Source organism: Rhagoletis pomonella, unplaced genomic scaffold, assembly GCF_013731165.1.
Source record: "Rhagoletis pomonella isolate Grant_MI unplaced genomic scaffold, Rhpom_1.0 Rhpom_scaffold_00286, whole genome shotgun sequence".
In the NCBI taxonomy this organism is placed as follows: Eukaryota; Metazoa; Arthropoda; class Insecta; order Diptera; family Tephritidae; genus Rhagoletis; species Rhagoletis pomonella.
Genome location: NW_023458840.1, coordinates 53,676 through 59,380, shown reverse-complemented (window position 1 = coordinate 59,380; position 5,705 = coordinate 53,676).

Below are 5,705 nucleotides of genomic sequence, written 5' to 3'. Positions count from 1 at the left end.
AGGCTATAGTGAAAGGCTATAGCCTGGGCTAAACTAGTTTCACCTAAGATCGGATTTAACCGGTAACATATACATACATAGGCACATGTAACTTACCTGCCGCAAAACATGTTAATAAAAACAATTTTCCAGCAAAATTATGTAGATAGAGCATTTTGCTCTTATAACAAAATGTTATTGCAGATAATGGAATTTTCAACAAGCACTGTACGGTAGTTAATAAAGAAATGGTTAATATATTGTCCGGACAAGAAAATGTTTACTATGGCGTCGATATCTGCTGCCGTTTCTGAATATCTACAGGGGCAAGTGGAGTAAAGGAGTTGCACCTCATGACTTGATACCAGCGTTGCCAGGTTTTGGTCGAGCCTATTCCCATTTAGTCCATGCAATTCTATATATTTTTCCCGTTTTTCATTTTAGGTTTTCCGGGTTTTTCCCTTTTTATACAACTCAGTTTTTAAAAATGGCAAATCAAATTTTCTCCGTGTTTTATTTTTTATACGATCAATAACCGTATTTTAACAACTCAGTCAATAACAATAACAATTCAATTTATATGTAACATTATTAATATAGAACATATATTGCATCTACTTATGCGTTATTTGTACATATCATTCCGGTGCAGTTGTGATGCAATTTTGGAATCGCTGAATACTGTTTTCTACAGCACGGATAAGTGATCAAATGCAAAAAACCATTAGTGTACTGCGAAATTTTCAGCTGGCGATTATAGCCCGATCACTTTAGACCGGTGATAGGCACTGCCTTGCCCACGGGCAAAGCTCTTTTAAGCTTTCTATACATTTTGTATAGGCGCTTGCAGAGTAAATGCTCTCTCGGCCCATCGCTGCTTTAGACCACTGATGGGCACCGCCTTACCCGCGGGCGAAGCTCTTTTAAATTTTCCATACATTTTGTATAGACTCGTATAGACGTAAGAAAAAAATTCCAGGAAGAAATTTTTTGACACAGTTAGGTGTATCCTGTTTAGGTGAACACAAAATGAAAATTTTTCCCACAATTGCGATATGGGAACTGTCCGCCATCTTGGATTTACTGTTTTTACGATTAGCGCGCGAATTTTGCATTTCTCGCGAAAAAAGGTGGAGAACAAATTTATAGAGAATTCGAATCCCTACAATTTTCATGTGCCTATCATTTTTTTAATACAATTATTTATAGCTAATAAAATGCAAAAAATTCCCAAAATTAGGTAAGTGGTGTGGTTTTTTTCCGAATTTTGAGCAATTTCTATTTGTAATAAGTGGCACATTTAAATGGCAAAGTTGTAGAGGACAAAATTTCCAATGAACGCAATATTTATATGCTCACGTACGACGTGTAGATCTCGACCACAACGCGCTCAATGCAGCGACAAGGGAGAAGCTACTCAAAACTTGTTTCCACTATGCCACAGCGGCCGGCCAATCAAATCCAGTTACTTAAACTGATATTTTCAAACAGATGGCAACTCTCAAATTTTTTTCTTCTATATTCTAAGTTAGACCTCTAGCGATACAGCCGGGGAAACTGAATTCGATTCCATGCATTATTTTTCGAGTGATGCGCGTACAAATATGCAGACAGACAGACAGACAAAAATTCTAAAAATTGTTGATTTGCTTCTGTAGCTCTAATAAAGACCCCTCATATTAATTTTTATTTAATATCTTTTAGTAATAGATTGGCGCTTACACATCTGTTAGTATTTGGCCGAGCTTCTCCTCCGATTTGTGGCGTGCGCCATGATGTTGTTACACAAAGCGGAGGGACCTACAGTTTTACGCCGACCGCGACCGCGATTGTATTTTTATGAGTTGCTGTTTTTCATGGCAGAAATACACCCCGAGGTTTGCCATTGCCTGCCGAGAAACGACCGCTGTTAAGAAAAAATCTTTTTTCTATATTTTTTGCGATGTCGCTTTGACCAGGGCTTGAACTCTGGCGTCACGGAGTGGAAGCGCGCACTGCATACTACACCACAGTAATAATAACCCCCGAAAATCGGGGTGCTCTATTGTCTAAAAATATAAAATGAACATTTTTTATTTTTTCTAAAAACAATAGTTTATTCATGTAAGTACTTCAAGGAAAACTATATTCGCAGTACATTTCTTTTGGTCATTAATTTTAACTTTGATATCTTTGCAAGATCGTACTCTACTCAATGCCACGTACAGCTGGCCATGCATAAAGCAATCCTCTTTCAGGAAAACACCAACTTTTGCTAGAGTTTGACCTTGAGACTTGTTTATTGTTATTGCGAACGCTACAATTGGCGACGTTTTCAAACAAAAGGATGTGGTGATTTGCTGGGCTGTAAATTTATACGTGGAAGTAAAATTCGTTTCCCTTGTGATTCACCTGTTAAAATTTCGACTTCCAAGCAATTATAGTGTAGTGATTTAACTATAAGGCGAGTGCCATTAACTAAACCTTCATATGTTTAAGATTACGGATTAACATTACAACTATTCCAACTTTTAGCCTTAATTCATGAGGTGCAACCCCGCTAAAATTAAGTGAATTTAAAAACTCTGTAGGGAATCTGACTTGCTCCAGTGGATCTTCAGAAACGATAGTATCGACGCTATGATAAACCTTTTCTTATCCGGGCAACATATTAATCATTTCGGTATTAATTATCGTACAGTGCTCATTTTTTGGACACAAAATTGCCCGATCTTTCAAATAATTTTCATTAATTACACCTGATTGAAGTTCAAATATCCAATCGATTAAATTTCCATCTAACAAAATAAGCTCTTCTGGCAACTTCATTTTCGAGTGTGGCGAAAGTTATCGACCTTCTCCAACACGCAAAAGAAAATTGCAATAATCGGACTCTTTAGAGCACATATTTGTCAATAGTTTAAAACACTTAAAACATTTCCACAGTGAACACCGATTCAAACAATTTCCAACAGGGTTCGGATTTCCCTCATTTTAGTTCGTTATTTTGCTCTGAGCTTGCACAACTCACGGGCAACAAGCGAGGCTGTTTGCAAACGAGCACTCATTAAGTACGAGCGCACGCGCTGAGCAGCCAGCGAGCGTGTTAGCAAACGTTAGGGTTGCCAGATTTTTTATGCGCGAAATCAGTACATTCGACTTTTTCGTGCTAAAAAAATCAGTACTTTTCAGTACATTTTTATTTATTTATTTTATTTATTTAACATTAGATTGAAAACATTAGTGCATTAAGATGTAATCTTTACTTGCACAATGATACAAACAAATTGCAAAAAATAAAATATAAAGTACAGATAATAATTAATATTACAATATAGATTAAGGTAATGTATACGTTGAATTACAAATCAAATATTCTAAAATAAAACAAAGCAAAGGTAAGCTTATAACCACTATTCTTGATCACGCTTGGAAGGAAAAAAGTTAAGTATGAGTTTTTTCAAGTTGCCTATGTGTAACGCGTTCTTCAAGGATAGTGGAAGGGAGTTCCGGAGCCTTACCGCATTAATAAAAAACAGTCTTGAAGTGCATAAATAGTTAAATCTCGGAAGAATAAGACCTGACGAACGTGTACTCTTGGAGAACTTAAGTTTATTGTACAGATATTCCGGGTGATAAAAAATTTGAACATAAAAATGCAATTACGTTCAGAAAATTTTTTAAATCACAGCCAAGTATAGAATCACGCATAGATGCGAGATGATCGTATTTCTTTAAACCAAATACATATCTTGTGGCAGAGTTAATGGCGATATTCAACTTTTGGAGTGAATGAGAGTCTAATTTGCCGTAGACGATTTCAAAGTACGGGATATAAGGAACAATTAAACTTGTAATTCACTTTTTCTTAGTGGCTGCCGGTACATAAGGTGAAGTTACTCTAAGACATCGTAGAGTAAAAAATATTTTACTCACAACTTCATTAACATGATCATCACACGCAAGTCTAGAGTTAATAACGAAACCCAAATTCCTGGCTTTGTCAACTAATTTAAGCTGGTTGGCACCAATAAATAAGGTGGGAATATCCGATGCCAAAAATGTGATTTTAGCGACAGGTATTACACAAGATTTTTGAGCATTGAGGCAAAGTAAATTCTCCCTAGACCATGCTAATTTTGAGCTTAAGTCCTCGTTAAGTTGTAGACAAATATCCTGAATCGATCTAATTTTATTAGAAACATACAGCTGCACATCATCGGCATAGACGTGTAAGCGCGCATGAGTGCAGGTGCTGAAAATGTAATTTATGAAAATGCTAAAAAAAGGGGGCCCAGTATGGATCCCTGAGGGACACCAGAGTATATATGCACGAGTTTAGAAAAATTATTGCCGATTTTCACCTTTTGAAACCTGTCGCTCAACTAGCTCTCTATGAGTTTTACTGCCGTTTTGCTGAAGCTGAAATACTTAGCTAGTTTCTCACACAATAAATTGTGGTTTACAGAATCAAAAGCCTTAGAAAAATCAAGCAGACAAAGTAGTGTTAAATGGCCTTGATCGAATGGCTGACGTATATCGTCCAAGACTTTAACAACAGCAGTAGAACACGAGTGACCAGCTCTGAAACCACTCTGCAGAAGGTTTAGGAGTTTATTTTTATGAATGAAGTCAGGTATTTGCTGCGCTAAAAGCATCTCAAACACCTTAAGAAAGTGCTGTTAACATACTTATGGGCCTGAATTCACAAATCAGAGAGGCACCAGGTTTTTTGGCTATTGGTGTGATATTTGCTACTTTCTACTTGGATGGAAAGCACGAAGTGGTTAAACAGTGATTGAGTATGTGTTTAAAGCAAGCGAGAATGTGAGGCAAAATTAATTTGACAAACTTGAGCGAAAGCTCATCATTCCCCACAGCATTAGATTTAATACTGCATACGCATCTGGCCACTTCCTCCTCGCAAACGGAACTAAACTGAAATCTCGAGAGAGTGTGCTGGTCAGATGACGAAGAAGTGGTCTTTGTTACAGACGTGTAATTAGTCAAGCAACTACTTGAAGCAAACAAATTAATGAGTTCATTGGGATCAAGTGACAATTTCTTTATTTTTTTGATAACTACTGATTTTATTTATTTCCTAGGCGAATTTAAAAAGAAATAACAAACCAGGAGTAGCTCCAGTACTTCACACAGTTTGCGATCCACAACTTGGAGCAAAAGTTTGTATGGAAATGAAATCCTATGCCTGCTCTAACTCTTCCGAAACTGCCGCAAAAACAAGCAATAACTCCGCCATTACTGAATATACTTTTAGTTAAAAAAAAACTTAACACAGACACTGATAGCGAACGAAAGTTAACAAAACATTATTCAATTGCTCAATAAAAATCGGCTGTTTTTCTCTTGTGAGGGTCTCATTCATTCCTGACAATTGTGAGCGTATGAGCGTATGGGATAACCTCACAATAGTCAGAAACCTCACAATAGTGCGTATAGTGATTTTTGTGAGGGCAACAGAATAGGGCTGTAAGCTTTGAAATAAAGATGAATATGAAGATGAAGAAATAAATGATAACGATGAAGGCAAAGGTGAAGATAAAGACTAAAATGGAGACAATGACAGATACATAAGAATTAGGGTAACTGAAAGGGTAAAAACATTTCTTGAATTTATGAAGTGAAACTTCTTTAGCGGCAGTTGGTTGGTTGGGAGTAAATTATCAAATTCAAGGGGAGTAATGCACATGGAAATGGTTCTCAGCGGTTTAGCGGTTTGAGAATAA